At 43.0% G+C, this 18,797-nt stretch overlaps 1 pseudogene; it reads right to left on the minus strand.

The window, feature by feature from the left end:
- The window catches only part of LOC138666403 (zinc finger protein 850-like), a 277,228-nt pseudogene extending 258,808 nt beyond the window's left edge, over nt 1-18,420 (minus strand).
- Nucleotides 18,421-18,797: the final 377 nt, after the last annotated feature.

Genomic DNA, 18,797 nt, shown 5'->3' on the forward strand with positions numbered 1-18,797 from the left:
ACGAGCTCTGGGAAGGTGGTATCTCTACTGACCGCAGTCCCTAATCCTAACAACACAACTAAAAATAGCCGTGGGATGTTCCTGACTCTGCCTAGACACCTTTTCACAGCCTAAGATATAACTACCCCTAAAGAAGGAAATAGAAAGCTATCTTGCCTCAGAGAAACCCCCAAAAGGAAAGATAGCCCCCCACAAATATTGACTGTGAAAGGAGAGGGAAAAGACGTACATAGAAATGAAATCAGAATTCAGCAAAGGGAGGCCAATACTAAACTAGATAGGCAGATAGAAAAGGATACTGTGCGGTCAGTATAAAAACTACAAAATCCACGCAGAGATTACAAAAATGAACTCCACACCGACTCACGGTGTGGAGGGGCAAATCTGCTTTCCCAATGCTTCCAGCTAGCCTGAATGAGACATAGTGACAAGCTGGACAAAAAGAGACATAACTGCAGAGCAATGAAGTCCAAACAAATGGACAAACAAAAACTAGCAAAAACTTATCTTTTGCAGATCAGGACTGGCCATGTGAGAATTCCAAGGAGAGAACCAAATCCAACCAAGAACATTGACAGCAGGCAAGAACTAAAGCTCAGAGCAGGTTTAAATAACAAACCCAGGCAAGGCGATTAGTGAAGGCAGCTGCCACAGCTACCCAAAAGAGCAGCAGTTCCACTTGAAACCACCAGAGGGAGCCCAAGGGCAGAACTCACAAAAATACCATTAGCAACCACAGGAGGGAGCTCCAGAACGGAATTCACAACAGGGGGCGGTCCGTGACCGCTCCTGGCACATAGTGCCGGATGTCAGCTGCGATAGTCAGCTGACACATGGCCGCGGTCGGCCGCGCTCCCCCCGTGAGCGCGGCCGATCGCATATGACGTACTATGCTGTCGGTGGTCATACATGCCCACCCCACCTCGACGGGATAGTACGTCAGATGTCAGAAAGGGGTTAAAGTGAATCAAGTGAGAAAGTGCATATGCATATGGACCAAGGACATACCAAAGAACTGGGTACAACTAGTTCAGTAATAAGATGCAATATATAATAGGCATAATTGTTTAGGAACCTTATGATAAGATGTTCCTCTGCACATCATAGTCGTACATAGAATGGAGTAAAAGAGAGTTCATAATAGATGTTAGGCTAATGAAAACACATAGTTACCCAAGGTCCAGGCTGCCACAACGTACCCCCTGACGCGCGTTTCGAGAATCTCTTATTATAAGGTTCCTATTATAAATTGCATCTTATTACTGAACTAGTTGTACCCAGTTCTTTTGTATGTCCTTGGTCCATATGCATATCCACTTTCTCACTTTAAGCATTGTGCTTTTTATTGATTTACTCATGTCGGGTTATTATTGATGTCATTTTTAATAAGTATCATTATTGTTGGACCTGATGCATATCTCTGCCCAATGTTTGCTTGTCCTTTTTGTATGATGTCATCCCTTTTTTTAATTATGTTTTAAATATGGCTCAATAAAAATTATATATTTTTATATGATCTATTTGGAGGACTTTCTTTGTAGGTTGTCCTGATTCTCACGGTCCTCCGTGTTTGTAGTCTAGGGCATACTTTGTGTGTTTCCCATTTAATACAGAATTCTTTTGGATATTTACGTTAGAAACAGCAGATAGCAAGTAGAGAGTGGTTGTGATGGTGTGATATGCTATGTGGGTATCATTTTTATGTATATTTCTATTTTACTTATTTTCATGGTGTTCTCTTGTAGAAGGAGTTATTTGCTAATTGATGAATGGCTGTTGCTGCCATCTGATATCAGCCCCCACAGCACTGTATTGATTGCTAATATGCTAATGACATGTTGACCTAGCTTGTTGAAACAATGAGCCCCTGAGACCTTCCCCCTCCTGACCTGTGAATGAGGAGGTGAGACACAGATCAGTCCTGTGTGGAATGATGATGTGTTCACAGCATCTCAGAGAGAAAGAAGATAAATGGACTATGCTATCCTCTGCTGGATTGTTGGCCTTTTATCCTGTTACTGAACTGCAATCGTGTTCTGGACTATTTTATCCTTTGTGTGGTGGATCATATATGGACCTTTCGTATTTTTGCCTAAATAAAGGACTTGGGATTGTTCACTCTTCGCTGGCTCTGTTAATTGTGTGGTACCGGAGAAGGTGTTAAGGTACCTTCACACATAACCATTTCGTTATCGATATCGTTGCAACGTCACACTTTTCGTGACGTAGCAATGATCCCGCTAACGATCTCGTTATGTGTGACAGCGACCAACGATCAGGCCCCTGCTGGGAGATCGTTGGTCGCTGGAGAATGATCAGGACCTTTTTTTGGTCGCTGATCACCCGCTGTCATCGCTGGATCGGCGTGTGTGACGCCGATCCAGCGATGTGTTCACTTGTAACCAGGGTAAACATCGGGCTACTAAGTGCAGGGCCGCGCTTAGCAACCCGATATTTACCCTGGTTACCATTGTAAAAGTAAAAAAAAAAAACACTACATACTCACATTCCGATGTCTGTCACGTCCCCCGCCATCAGCTTCCCTGCACTGACTGTCAGCACCGGCCGTAAAGCAGAGCACAGCGGTGACGTCACCGCTGTGCTCTGCTTTACGGCTGGCGCTGACAGTCAGTGCAGGGAAACTGAAGGCGGGGGACGTGACAGACATCGGAATGTGAGTATGTAGTGTTTTTTTTTTTTTTATTTTTACAATGGTAACCAGGGTAAATATCGGGTTACTAAGCACGGCCCTGCACTTAGTAACCCGATGTTTACCCTGGTTACCCAGGGACTTCGGCATCGTTGAAGACAGTTTCAACGATGCCGAAGTCGTTCCCTTGATCGTTGGTCGCTGGAGAGAGCTGTCTGTGTGACAGCTCCCCAGCGACCACACAACGTCTTTTTGTCATGAACAGTGCTCGGCTGCCCCCTATTTTCCGAAAAATTACGCAATTGACGGACGATTAACAGAGCAGTCCTCAAGCTGTTTCCACTAATAGGATGGTTATTGGGAAAATAACAATAAGCATATGGTATATACACCCCTCATTTCCATGCATGGACTGTATATATACCCCGGTTGCGGTCACTGCTAACTACACGCTAAACCAATAACTAATTGGTGCCACCAACAGTAATTTATACAGGCTGACTGGACACCTGATTTCTGGTAGCATATTGCTTTAGGGTGCAGAACAAAAGGAAGAGAATTATTAAATTTTATGTTTAATCCAAAACAATAGGCAGTGTTTATAAAAAAATATACAAAAGATTTTACAAAGGGGACGACAAACAATACAGCAGTGTTTCCCAAACTCCAGTCCTCACGGACCCCAACAGGTCATGTTTTCAGGATTTCCTTAGTATTGCACAGGTAATGGAAGTATCAGGAGTTCTCTCACTTGTGCTGCACTATGGGAATCCTGAAAACATGACCTGTTGGGGTCCATGAGGACTGGAGTTTGGGAAAAACTGCAATACAGCATAAGTAGTGCATAAAATAAACCAGATTAACGTGGGAAACTTACTATGATGATCACAGAGATGATTTGGCTTAGCGAAGGAGAGCACTTTGATTGGGAACGTCCAAGTGAACGGGATGTGCATGTACCGATATGTATCTTTCCAAATGAATCCAGATCATAATTAGCCTTGACCTTTTATCAGCACCTAAGTTACACCCAGACACCCCTCCTTGATGACCTCACGTGGGCCGGGTGGTGGGATGTTCTCAGCCCTTCAGGACTTTATAAATTTCCAACATTAATAATAGCTTCACTCCTGAAGACCGCAGAAGATCAAGATCGCCGCTATGTTTTTTTACCGTTATTTTACCTTTCTATATAGCAAGTAAACATGACATGGCTGGAGTCAGCGATCTGATCACTACTGATTTGGGGCTTATAGGCCGGTATTGCTGTATGGATTTTAATGTTTTTTATAACAGTGTCTTATAGTCAAAAAATCTACGATTAGTTGTAAATTAATTTCCCTTTTTTATTTAATTATATGACTGTGTTATATCTTTTTGTACAATTTGTCAATAAAATATATTGTTTCACCCCGTCTAAGTTATTTTTGACCATCAATAATGTATGGTTTTCCAGTAATTCATTTTTCATGCTCTGGGTATGATAATGGATTCGCTCCGTGTGGCATTTTCCAGCGGTGTCGGTACTTGCATTCCCGGGATTCATGTGAGGTTGTTACATCATGTGAAACCTGCCCCCAATCAGCACTGGCATCACCATCCCCACCTTCGACAAATCAAACATCACCAGGAAGTCAGAGAGCAGCAGCAGCCCTGGCTTCCGGCTGATATTCATTACATCCAAAGAGGGGAGAGTAAAGCTGGCACTGATTGGGAGCAGGTCTCGTGTGATGCAACAACCTCACGTGAGCCTCGGGAATGTGAGTCCCGACACCACTGGAATGGCGCCAGAACGGAAGCAGAGATGAGTGTTTTTATTTTAACGAGGCCAAACATGAGGAATGACAAGTGGTTGTTGTCGGTTAAATCATTTCCAATATAATGAATATGAAAAAAGCTTCTCCCCTGTGTGACTGCTCTGATGTTTATTGAGAGTTGATTTTCAAGCAAAATAGTTACCACATAAAGAATATAAAAAAGGCTTCTCCCCTAAGAGACTTTTCTGGTCACTAAGAAAAGATGATTTCTTCACAAAACATTTTCCATATTCTGAACAGAAAAATGCTTCTCCCCTGTGTGGGATGTTTGGAGAATAACAACATCTGATTTCAGTACAAAACATTTTCCCCATTCTGAACATGAAAAAGGCTTCTCCCCTGTGTGACTACTCTGATGTGCAATAAGACTTGATTTCCTTGTAAAATATTTTCCACATTGTGAACATGAAAAAGGCTTCACACCTGTGTGAGTTCTCTGATGTGTGATAAGGCTTGATTTCGATGTAAAACATTTCCCACATTCTGAACATAAAAAAGGCTTCTCCCCTGTGTGACTTCTCTGATGTGGGATAAGACTTGATTTCGATGTAAAACATTTCCCACATTCTGAACATGAAAATGGCTTCTCTCCTGTGTGAGTCCTCCGATGTGCGATAAGATGTGATGTATATGTAAAACAATTCCCACATTCTGAACATGAAAATGGCTTCTCCCCTGTGTGAGTTCTCTGATGTTTTACAAGACTTGATTTCGTTGTAAAACATTTCTCACATTCTGAACATGAAAATGGCTTCTTCCCTGTGTGAGTTCTCTGGTGACTAACCAGATTTGATTTCTTGTTAAAACATTTCCCACACTTGTAACAAGAATAGTTATTCTCTACTGTGTGAATTTTTTGACGTTTAAGAAAAGATTTTTCAAAAGGAAAATGCTTTTCATATTCTAAACCTGAAAATGAATTTTTTGCTTTATGACCAGTTAGTTTTTGAATGCTTATTTTGTGACTTTGATTTTCCTTAATAGTCTGTAATGAATCAGAAGACGGGACCTGTTTGAAAGGATCAGATGAGAGATCATCGCTATGAAGGGATGATGGTATATCTGGAGTAATGGCAGTCACTTTAATTGTATCCTGCGGAATCTTAAGATCATCCGATTTAAAAACTGAAGATGTCAGCTGTCCCTCTGATCTCCTGGTACAGTCATCTGCCAAGAATAAAATCAATTATTAATTTTGAATAAAATATCCTTGACTTATATTTTTGAACATTTCTACTTAAACTATCTGCAAAAAATAGCAAGTTATTCAAAAATATTGATTTACCAAGACAATGACAGTTTATAGGATAATAGAAAACCTCATAATATGCACGAGTAGATCGTGGTTCTCACCTGTTTGTTTACTCTGCTTCCCAAATATCGAATCAAAAGACACCAAACTGTATTGTAAGCAAAAATTATACAAATACAAACTCTAGTCATTAGTAAAAAAAAAGTCCCCACTCAGGTCCATCATCGGTCAGTGGAAAAACAGGCTTTCACATTATTAATGGCTCAAAGTCTTTTGAAAAGCAACATGGCTTCAATAAACCAATCCAGCAATATCAGCTCTGCTGGAAGGTGCCAGATACAAGCTTATTCTCCTCTGGTTCAGTCCTCTGTGCTCAGCTCCTGGCTTCTGTATTAATTACCTGTTGTCACCCTGGACCATTTACTGACTACTCTTGCATCTTCTGATTTAATATTTTCTCTGCCTTCCTGGTTCTGACCCAGCAACCTAACTATTCTTCCCATCTCACACAACAGAACAGCAGGTAACAATGAGGCCCAAGCCTAGGCGTCTCTGTGTAAGTCCAAATCCATGTTTATCCTTTAACCCCTTTCCGACATCGGCGTAATAGTACGCCGATGTTGGACACCCTCCCTTTGATGTGAGCTCCGGCGGTGAGCCCACATCTTTCCCGGCACATGTCAGCTGTTTTGAAACGCTGACAGCGGCATTTAACATGCTCTTCCGGCAATCATGGTCGGAAATCCCACCCACCGATGGCCCAGTCACGTGATCGCGGATCACCGATGGGAAGGCATGACAACCAGAAGTCTTCTGGAGACATCTATCGCTGTCACTGCCGGATTGCTTTGAGCGCCACCCCTTGGTCAGCACTCATAGCAAGTGAGTAATTCTGCTGCATACAGGTGATCTGATCATCGCCTGTATTTAGCAGAGCTGATCGAGTTATGGCAGCTTCTAGTCTCCCATGGAGACTGTTGAAGCATGCAAAAGCTAAAAAAAAATTTTTTTAATAATATAAAAAAAATATAAAAGCTCAAATCACCCACCATTCGACTCATTCAAAATAAAAACAATTTAAAAACAATCAAACACACACATATTTGGTATAGCCGCTTTCAGAATCACCCAGTCTATCAATAAAAGGAAAAGGATTACCACATTTTCTGGCGTAAGACGGCTTTTTAACCCCTGAAAATCTTCTAAATGTTGGGGGTCGTCTTATATGCTGGGTACGGCGTGTGCAGGGAGCGGTCTTGGATGGTTCCCAGGGTCTGGAGAAGACTCTCCTTCAGGCCCTGGGATCCATATTCATGTAAAAAAAAAGAATAAAAATAAAAAATATGGATATACTTACCTTCCGACGGCCCTCAGAGGTGCAAGTGGCGGCTTCCGTTCCCAAGGATGCATTGTGCGAAGGATCGGTCCTTCGCGCACTGCATCCTTGGGAACAGAAGCCGCCGAGTGCATCGCTGAGAGCCAGGAGAACTCCGGGGGCCGTCGGAAGGTAAGTATATCCCTGTTTTTTATTTTTATTCTTTTTTTTTCACATGAATATGGATCCCAGGGCCTGAAGGTGAGTCCCCTCTCCTCCAGACCCTGGGAACCATCCGGACTGCAAAGGCCGTATAAGACGACACCCGGCGTATAAGATGACCCCCGTCTTATACAGCGAGTATATCCCAAACTCTATATTTTATATGGAAAAGTTGGGGGTCGTCTTATACGCCCAGTCGTCTTATACACCGTAAAATACCGTAACCTGTTTGTTAAATGACGTAGCGAGAATAAAAGTCAAAACACCAGGATTATGCTTTTTTTTGGTGGCCGCGACATTGCACCAAAATGGTATCATTAAAAACCATCAGGTCGGCAGGCGAAAAATAACCCCTCACCTAACCCGAGATCATGAAAAATAGAGACGCTACTGGTATTGGAAAATGGCACAATTTTTTAATTTTTTTTTAACAAAGTTTGGAATTTTTTTTTCACCACTTGGATAAAAAAGGACCTAGACATTTTTGGAGTCTATGAACGCGTTTGTATTGACACTACATGAATGTGATTTTCTCTCCTGATCCGTGTCCACGCCTTCATGCCTACTAGCAACACTTTCATACTATAGTAACTTATCAACGTTCATCTTGAATCAGACCTACATCTTAATCATTGATTTCTACCCGACTTCCGGCTTCCTGGAACGCAGAACACCTTTGTGACACGCACTAAACATGGCCACTGGAACGCATATGGAACACACGGCCACTGACGTCACCACTTCCACCCTGCACTGATAGGCAGCTCATTTTAGCATGTCCCGCCCCTTCCTGTTTTCACTGCGTCGTGCCACCTTCCTACACAGCTGACTAGCGGTGGATACCGCGTCACTGCAGGTTGCACTTTTTCGCATCTACTAAGGTAACCATGTTCTCCCCACAGATATAGTAATATCCCTATATGAATAACCTTACCATATTATCGCTACTCAGGTTATTCCAGCAAAATGGGCAATCCCGGTTCCATGGCTATAATTAATAGCCTATATCTAAACCAGTAGGTACTAAATTATGGCAGTATTTGTATATTAACTAGTGGTATATTAGAAAACCGAAAAAACAATGGATACAAGAGCTCAAGGTAACAATGTAACAACTTTTATTAAGGACAGATAAAAACTAACAACAATAAATACATTCGAAATACCATGTGTAAAACACAAAAGATGCAAGAGATAAAAGTAGAGGCAAACCTAGTGCCACGCAGTGATGTAAAAGTACAATCAAGGGCAAGTCAAATAGTAGCTAAGAGGTCAGGAAGCCATATATGTGAACATACAAATATAATAAAGGTAGAGAATTAATCAAAGAATAGGCTATATGACCTAATACCAAATAGATATGGCAGCTACATAGGAAATATAAATAAATAAATACAGCTCCAAAACACTGAACAGGCAGCAGGAGGATAATGCAGACTTATAGACAACTGTATGGGAATCCCATCAAAGCACAGTGCACATTAATAAACCCCACAACTCATAATAATCTATCCGATCGCAAAAGAGTATAGCGTTAAAGTCTCTGAACCCCTAATGTCTCAATAGGCCATGTATTATACAAAGTCTCAGGAGGTCCCATACATAGGGGGAGGACTGAGCCAATACGGGGTTAGTGCAATACCGACCTGCTGCTGTCATGCGTGGAAGAGGGGGCCCCAACGTGCGTTTCGCAGTAGTTGCTTCCTCGGGGGGGCAGCAGGTCGGTATTGCACTAACCCCGTATTGGCTCAGTCCTCCCCCTATGTATGGGACCTCCTGAGACTTTGTATAATACATGGCCTATTGAGACATTAGGGGTTCAGAGACTTTAACGCTATACTCTTTTGCGATCGGATAGATTATTATGAGTTGTGGGGTTTATTAATGTGCACTGTGCTTTGATGGGATTCCCATACAGTTGTCTATAAGTCTGCATTATCCTCCTGCTGCCTGTTCAGTGTTTAGGAGCTGTATTTATTTATTTATTTATATTTCCTATGTAGCTGCCATATCTATTTGGTATTAGGTCATATAGCCTATTCTTTGATTAATTCTCTACCTTTATTATATTTGTATGTTCACATATATGGCTTCCTGACCTCTTAGCTACTATTTGACTTGCCCTTGATTGTACTTTTACATCAGTGCGTGGCACTAGGTTTGCCTCTACTTTTATCTCTTGCATCTTTTGTGTTTTACACATGGTATTTCGAATGTATTTATTGTTGTTAGTTTTTATCTGTCCTTCATAAAAGTTGTTACATTGTTACCTTGAGCTCTTGTATCCATTGTTTTTTCGGTTTTCTCATGTTGTATTATGGTGGAGCATTTATATTAAATTGTTTGCCCTCTTTGTAGGTTTAGTGGTATATTAGGACTAGGATTATGCTTGTGGGTTTAACTCTTTCCTCCCAACTATACCTATCATTTATATAGATACGTGCGACTATTCCACCAACCTATCCTTTACAACATATCATCACATCTGCCATGAATATACACAGCTCTGCTACACCCATTAGGTTTGTGTAAAGTACACACACACACATTCAGGGCTGCTGCATCTTCCTGCCTTTGTAAGTGGCATGCCAGCCCAGACACACACAGCAGATTTGATCCTCTTCTCTCTCTCTGCCTGTGGTATGCCAGAGGTCAGGAGAGACACTGATGTAGGTAACTGTAACTTTGATTTTTTGTAGCAATAATTTATATTTATGCACTTTATGCCTTGAGTTTTGACACAGACTGTGTTGTGACCATAGTTATATTTCCGTGAAGAGTATTGTTTTGCAATATATAAGCACAATGCACCTTATTTAATATTGCTGACAAGATATATACGGTATATGATTTTTCAAGGACCCTTTTTAATACAGAGTTTGTGATTTATTTGCTACTTTTTTGCTACCACTGGCCTTTGTTTCATTCCCACCCTCAATACCTATTTGAGAAATTTCCTCTGGTTTCATATTTTATACATTAGAGAGTTGTGATGTGGGGGGAAAAAAGGCTAATTGGGGTGCCACCACTTAGGACTGTACTGTGTGTGATGTTAAGGTGGAGGAAAAAGAGCAGAGGCCACTTGATGCAGCGCCTGCCATCTACTGGTGCACGTTCTTTCTGGTCCTCATCTACAAGGCGTACCGTTGTACGGCTGCCAATGAAAAGGAGCGGAGGTGCCCGTCCAGTAACAGAAGTTGTAAAAATGCTGCGCAAATTCTGACTGAACCAAAACAAACCGACTTATCATCCCTCATATCATACCTGTCTCACAACCCTAAACAGCTATTCAGTACTTTCAATTCTGAATACTTTGCCTTACCACCTGTGACCATGACACAATAACATCCCACTTCATTCCAAACTTTACCATGGTCTTCATCACAAGCATAACCCATCTCTTCAACCTCTCACTAACAACTGGTGTCTTCCATCCTGATTGAAACATAGCTCGATCACACCCATCCTCAAAAAGCCCACCCTTGACCCATCTGCTGACCTATCGCCCCATAACATTTCTCCCCTATGCCACCAAACTACTGGAAAAACATGTCCATTTTGAACTGTCCTCCCACCTCTCCTGTTGCTCCCTCTTTGACCGCGTACTACCTGACTTCAGACCACACCATTCCACTGAAACCGCCCTGACTAAAGTCACCAATGACCTACTAACCGCCAAATGAAAGCAACGCGAGTTTGTCCTACTTGTCCTAGACCTGGCATCTGTCTTTGACACAGTGGACCATTCCGTCTTACTACAGATTTTCTGATCTGTTGACATTACAGACTTGGTCCTTTGTTGGATCTCCTCGTACCTAACAGACAGGACATTCAGTGTCTCCCACTCACACACCACCTCCTCATGTCACCCCCTGTGTGTCGGTGTCCACCAAGGTTCAGATGTAGGAGAGGGAACTATGCTTAGAGGATGCATTCGCGCGCTCCCTGCCTCTTAAAGGGACCACACACATCAACTTAAGGTATTCCCAACCTACAGATGGCAGCATCTTTCATTTAAGGCTTCTCCTCCAATATGGAGGTGCCTGAGCTACGTTGTTAGTTTGCCTTGCATGCTTGCTAGTTGTCAGGTTCCCAAGGTCCGACTGTCTGCTTGTCTATCCTGTACCCGTCTGCTATTACCTGTCTGTGCCAGTCTGCTCGTACCTGTCTGTACTTTTCTGCCCATCCGCCAATCCAGATCGCACCTGCCAGCACCCATCTGTCCTAACACCTGGTCCAAACCGCACCTGCCAGTGCTTTTCTGTTTCTCAGCTGGTCACATCTGCACCCATGGTTCCAGAGTCCCTACAGTGCCTGCCTTCATTTTTCATCCCTTCTTTGGGCTTTAGCAGCTTACCTGCTGTAGGGGGTCAGCTGCCATATTCTGTAGGTCAGCCATGGAGTAGCATCTGGTGCCACCTCTTTGTACCTCCTTGGGTTCCAGTTTTCGCCTGCTGCCACTTGTCAGAGTAGGGATTTGGTAGGCAACCTAGTTACACCCCTTCCAGGCTTACAGAGGGATTCGGAACAGTGATTCCACCACCATTACCATTACAGTCTCCATCTGCTGGGTTGGCTGTAGTGGAAGAGGTGTCGGTCCCCGCTATACTAATTTTACTTTATTGCAATTGATGCCACTTTCATGGTGTCTGCCATGAATTGTTGTAAATGTGTAGACTCCTGGTTGGGTCTCCTTCATGCAACTTTGCCTGTAGCAGTAGGCCTCCGAGACAGTCAGGCCTCCACTTCCTTGTACTTAACTACCCGCCCCGCGTTACTATCCTTAAATTTTTCTGACAATAGTAGTCTAGAAAACTGATATTTGTACCACCTGAGTGTGGCTCAGCATGAAAGCAGGTATAGGTGTTGCATGTGTTATCAGGGTTAACTGCAAAGGGGCCCTACACCGATCCCTCACCCACCTAGTCTCACTGTGACGTTCATTGGAAAGCTGTACATGCTGTCTCAGACCCAGGTACCTCATGCCTGGTTGATTGCTGCGGTTCCATGCTGCAAATTATACTGTGGGTGAATTGAGGCCACTTTCCTGGTGCCTGTCCCTCATTTGATGTGTTTTGGCAGCATTTGGGGCCGTTCTAAGGTGATGTGTATGCGTTTGTTTTTGCCTCCCATTGACTATAATGGCATTCGGCTATGTTCGATGAATTAATCGGTGAATATTGCAAATTCGGCAAACGTAATCTGAATCGAATATTGAAATATTCGCTCATCTCTAGTTGTAATACTGCTGTCATCTGGTGGTGTGGAAAAGCAGGTTCTATCAGAGTGGGCCTGTCAGCAGTTTCTGTTGACAGACGAAAGCGCCTGTCTCTTATGATCCCCCTGCGACAATAAAAATTTGCTAAGACAAAACACTAGTGCAGGGCAGCAAAACACCTCCAAGGCATAGAGGGACAGATCATGCCAGGTGCCCAGCTTTGAGTCTCAATATCTGAAGGTCACAGAGGAATTATGGAGTATGCTGGCTTTGTCAGCCAGGTATTGCTTGACCATATTTAAAAACTTTTCCATCCTTGTCAAAAATACCCAGTCATCAGGGCCTGGACGCTGGGAGGGTGTCATGAAATTGGGCCAGACCTTTGACAGTGTACCCCTGCATCTGCTGTACCTGGTGTGTGTCTCCCTCGCCTTTCCTCCTTGATTGGGCAAGCTGCCCCCTGCCGCTAGCATTGTCTGATGGGAATTTTTGTCAACATCTTTTCATTCTGGCCTTCTGGTATAGCACCATTTTAGTAGACCTCTCCACCTTAGGAGGGAGAGATGCAAAGTTCTCCTTGCAGCGTAGGTCTACAGGGTGTACAACCAGTACTCTTTTTTGGTCAAAATGAATATAACACGAGGGTCATGGGAAAGGCAGAGGTATATAAAGTCTTCCATATGTGCCAAGTTCCCCATAGCCAACACTTCCCCATCTCCACCATGATGACTACTCCCCATCTCCACCAATTTCGTCCTACTTATTCCCCTCCTCAGCCCATCCACGTAAGAAACTTGTGTGTGTACTAGACTCTGTTGTGCTCCTATTCCTCTACATTATTAGCCAATCAGCATTGAGCAGATTAAATGAGGCTGGGCTGGGTAGTATCTCCATGTCTCATGTCTTCCTCCATCTCCACCTGGTCTGCCTGCAAAGCATCATGTTTGTCAGCAGCGACTGTTGAAGTAGGCCCAAAAGCGGAATCGTTGTGCTGATGATGCCGTCATCATTGCTCACCTTCTTTGGGGAGTTCTCAAAGTCTTGGAGAACCGCAGACATGTCAGACATCCATGCCCACTCTTCAGTTGTTATGTGCGGAGTCTGACCGGAATACCGAAAAGCATGTTGGTGCTGGTATTTCACAACTGGTCTCTGCCACTCAGAAAGCCTTGCCAGCATGTGCAGTGTGGCGTTCCAATGCATGGTCACATAGCATACCAGTCAGTGAGCTGGCAATTGCATGTGCTGCTGCAACACCTCCAGAGCGGTGGTAACTGTAACTGACTTGTGGAAATGGGCGCCCATGCAGTGTAACTTGACAAGCAGCCCTGGCAACTCTGTGAAGGTTTTCGGCAACTGAGGGTTAGTGCTAAGTTCAGTAAGCATCAAGTTCAGTTAGAGAAAGTGTGGTGAGGTGACTGCAGCGTTCACAGGCAATAGGCTGCTAGGGACAGCATGATCAAGGCAGTGCATTGTCAAAAAACCCTTCCATGCGAATCCATCTGTAGGCTTGGGAACCTCGAGATGGACATCGGGGCCTTTACATGCTCTAAGACTGGAGCTACAGGGAAAGAAGGACTTAAACTCTCAGAGGCAGGAGGTGATGGAATTCAGGTGCATTGCTTGTGATGGAGAAGAATTCCTAGTGCTAGCGGAGTTAGCAAGAGAGATGCTCTGCCCATACAGAGAACTAGGGCTAAAGTTAAGCCCGGTACCTGTTGGAAAGACCTTAACATGTTGGGCCCTATCCTATCTGCCTGATTGTAATAACGGAAAACTGCCAAGTAAAGGTTTGACTGTTTTAACAAATTCAGTGTCCCCAGGATTGTTTGCTGCGAAGGTTCTGGAAGATGGGAGCATAGAGCCAGTGGAGGGCTATGGGCGACAAGAAAGTGTGGTGCACTCCACACATAGCAGCACTTTGGGACTGGGACACATTTTGTCTGAAGGGTGCCAGAGTGTGCATAAGCAGCAGCTCGCCCACAACTACCTCACTCAGTCACCTTACACAAGCATGGTAGATGTGTGAGCTTGCCAACCTTCAAAATTGCCACCCGGTTACAACCATTATCACACACAACCACAGAGGGTTGTAGGGTCTGCGGAGAGAGACACAGATCTATCTGGTCTGTTATTCCTTCAGCGGTGTGCGGTTTGTCTCCTAGACAAATTAGCTTCAGTGCAGTCTGTTTCCACTTTGCTAAGGCAGTGCTGTAGAGCTTCCAGCTGATATTGACAACATGCTGACATAGCAAATCAAAGATAATAAATGAGAAGTAGGGGCTGCAGGAACTGGAGTAGGAAGTGGAGGAAACCCTGATAGAAGCAATCCTCTGTGTCGGTAGCGCATGTTCCATGTCAGGGTGGGACTCGGGCCCAGCCTCCACAATATTCACTCAGTATGCCATCAGTGGAAGTGTAGCATCCCTGAGCACAAGCAATTGTCCAAGTGTTAGTTGTTAAGTGACAAATGATAGTAACCACATTGGTAAGGGCACTGGTGAGAATAGAGAGAGAAAAAAAAAAAAAAACACTGACTTTGCATTGGGTTTCGTGTTTCGGTCGATCCCCGACTTTTTGCGATAATCGGCCGATTCATCTCGACTCGACTTTTGAGATAGTCGGGTTTCGCAAACGCCGACTCGACCCTAAAAAAGTAAAAGTCGCTCGACCCTAGTCTACACCTGTAGCAGGCCATTTTTTTAAATTTATTTCTAACTAAGGAAATTTCACACAAATCAAGTTCTACAGTATATACAGTATGACAATAGTCAGTTTGGAACAACCAAATTTGTAGACCTGTAGCAGGCCAATATTTCTTTATTTCAAACAAACAAAATTTCACCCAAAGTAGGTTATACAGTATGTATGATAAAAAAAAGTAAATTTTTCAAGCAAACACATTTGGGGAATTGTACCAGTTCAAGCATTTTCTTTATTTTAAAACACCGTAATATTATACAAAGCAGGTTAAACTGCATGGATGACTAATTGAATCCAGAAATTTTTTGAACGCTTTTTTGGAGTATTATATATCACATAAATGTAACCCAGAGCATGTAACCCATATCTATGGGTAAGTAATTTTTTCTTTATCCTTTTTTGGAGTGTTACATGGCACGGAAGGGCACGGAATTCTCCAAGGATGAGTAAGTGAATAAAAAAAATAAACAATTTTCAACAGTATTTTAGAGTGTTATATAAAAACAAAATGTACCGCAAAGCACGTAATACACTATGGATCACAATATATACATTTTTTCCTCACACACAATAAAATAAAAAAAATCACCTACCACAGCAATATATTGAGCAACTGACTACAAAGCCCTAATCACTGCCTACAGACTGCATTCCGCCACTCTCCCTGCTCCTGCAACTCTCTCTTCCTCCCTAGCCTAATGCAGATTGTATCTGATACCAACTTCAAAGCACAAGATTAACCCTTAGAAGGGCTGTTAGCATGATGGTTCAGCTTCAGCACCAGTATCTACACTACAGGACTCTGAGACGTTGTACTGCGCACACGCCTGGACAAGCACTCTCTCCCTCCAATAACAACTGTCACCGAGCTCTGCAATGGTGTCACTGTGCCGAGCCTGATGGTGCCTGCCTTTTTAATAACCCCTGATGATGTCACACAGCAAGGAATGAGAGTAATGCCACTACCAAGATTGCTACAGCATTACAGTGACCTGCAGGCGATCCCCGCATGTTTTTTGGCTGTGTAACAGTCACCACACACACGGGGTGGGGAATAGAGTTTGAAATCGAGCACCGGCTAATGTTTGCCGAGTAACGAGCACATCCGAGCACCCAGATAATCAAGTGATATCTGAGTATCATAGAGCACATTCGCTCATCCCCAATCAGGATTCTAGAAAACCAACAGCATCATTACCCTCCGCTTTCTCTTAGAGGACCATCATAATATTTTTCTTCAAGTGATTTTCTAGATTGTCAGCACGTTCTATGTACACTGTTATTTGGCTTTGTAGTTTACAGATCTGGGCAGGTAACGGTCAACATCTCCTAATCCCAGGAAGTAGGTGGATCCCCAAGGTTGTAAGTTCAATAGGAAAGGGCTTTCACAAATTCACTACAACATTTTCAGATGGAAAAGAATGTTCTACTCTAGAGGTTATGTGAATACTTTTCTGCCCAATGATGACAAAAGTATTCTAGGAGTGATACCTTTATTGGCTAACCAGAAAATAATATACTTGCAGCTTTCAGACTCTACAGGCAAAATGGTGATCACACAATTGTGATACGGCCAAACTATTCCATTGATAAAGCAGCCACAGCCGGTGACTGAGAAGAATCTGTGACTTCTCTGCATTTAGTGGTCACTACTCACCAGGGTAGTCATATGTAAGAATCTCCTCTTTACACCGCTCATCACCCCTCACATATGTCTCTGTAGTATTAATATGGGTCAGAACTTCACCCTGAAACAAATATTGTAAATGTCACCGACAGATGGAGAAGTCACATCTATGATCAGCTCTAATCCTGCCATCTCCACCGTTCTCATTACACAAGTATAAAACATAGAATACTGGTGGATAAAACAAGACTGAGCACAAGACCTTCACAGCCGTCTACACATCATAGGGGAGATCTCATGACACCTTCTCTCCATCTACCTGATGATCCTGAGGAGCATTGGGATCTTCCTGTTTACAGTCCTGTGGAAGAAGAGTACGTGGACATCTCTCTGGTGTTGTCCTCTTACTGGATAGATCTGGAGGAAACACATACAGGGACTGAATTCATTCTTTACATACAGATAATTATAGGCCGTGTGTATTTAGTCCTGTCTATTACCTGGTGATGTGAGGGGCTGGGGAACCTCCATCATGACGTCCTTGTACAGATCTTTGTGTCCTTCTAAATACTCCCACTCCTCCATGGAGAAATAGACGGAGACATCCTGACACCTTATAGGAACCTGACACATACAATGATACCGTCATCCCCCGATCCCTTCATAGCGTTACTGTATAATGTCCCAGCAGTGTCACCTCTCCAGTCAGCAGCTCAATCATCTTGTAGGTGAGTTCTAGGATCTTCCGGTCATTGATGTCCTCATGTATCAGGTGAGGTGGAGGCCCTGTGATTGGGTTCAGGGGTCTTCCCCATCCCTCAGACACAGGGTCCTGACAGCGTTCACTAGAGGTCTTCTTCACTACCGTGTAATCCTGGTTATGGAGAGACATATGAATAAATCTCACTACAGACATTTCCGGAGTCCTCACATATCCAGTTCTGTCCATCTGTTATTCCCATAGATAAGAATGATGTAATGTGACATCATCAGAATCTCTCACCTCTCCAGTAAGACGGAAGAGGATCTCTAGGGTGAGGTGTAATATTCTCTCCACCATCTGGTCCCTGTCCATATCCATCCTTGATGATTATTTCAGAAAAATTGTCTCAGTATACAAGATGTCCACTGAGAGGATCTGATATTGCAGGGAAATGAATAGGAAGAAAGTGAGCCAATGTAACATCATAAAGAATGACAACAAGGAGAAACATATCAGGAGATAGAACGTGTAGATGTTGTATTCTCTAGTCTTATACGGACTGGAACACAAGTTGTAATACTGACTAAGACATCTCCTCCATGCTTCCAATCACTGGCTATGTTGGCCACTGCTTAGGCAACTTATTGGCTGTAGGAATCATACATTTGTTGGGACTGAAACCATCATTAATTGTGGATACTTCACATTAGACCATGGAAATCAAGGTCCCAGAGTCTGGAGGAAGAGTGGAGAGACAGTCAATCCAAGCTATTTGATGATGAGAGACACCAGACACAACAATGCAGACGAGCTGAAGGCTGCTATCAAAGCAACCTGGGTTTCCATAACACCTCAGCAGTGCCACAGACTGATCGCTTCCATGCCGCATGGATGCAGTAATTGATGCCAAATGAGCCCTGACCAAGTATTGAGTGCATTTACTGAACAAGCATTTCAGTAGGTCAACATTTCGGATTTTGAAATCATTTTTTCAAGCTGGTGTTATAAAGTATTCTAATTTACTGAGATAATGACTTTTGGGTTTTCATTGGCTTTTAGCCATAATCATCAAAATTAACAGAAATAAACATTGAAATACATCACTCTCTTTGTAATGAATCTATAGAATATATGTTTCATTTTTTGTATTGAAGAACTGAAATAAATTAACTTTTTGATGATATTCTAATTTTGTGAGATGCACCTGTACATATGGTGGTTCTGGTGACGTATTCACATACTGATGGAGGTTCTGGTGATGTATCAATTTATTGATGATGGTTCTGGTAA

Source organism: Ranitomeya imitator, chromosome 2, assembly GCF_032444005.1.
Source record: "Ranitomeya imitator isolate aRanImi1 chromosome 2, aRanImi1.pri, whole genome shotgun sequence".
In the NCBI taxonomy this organism is placed as follows: Eukaryota; Metazoa; Chordata; class Amphibia; order Anura; family Dendrobatidae; genus Ranitomeya; species Ranitomeya imitator.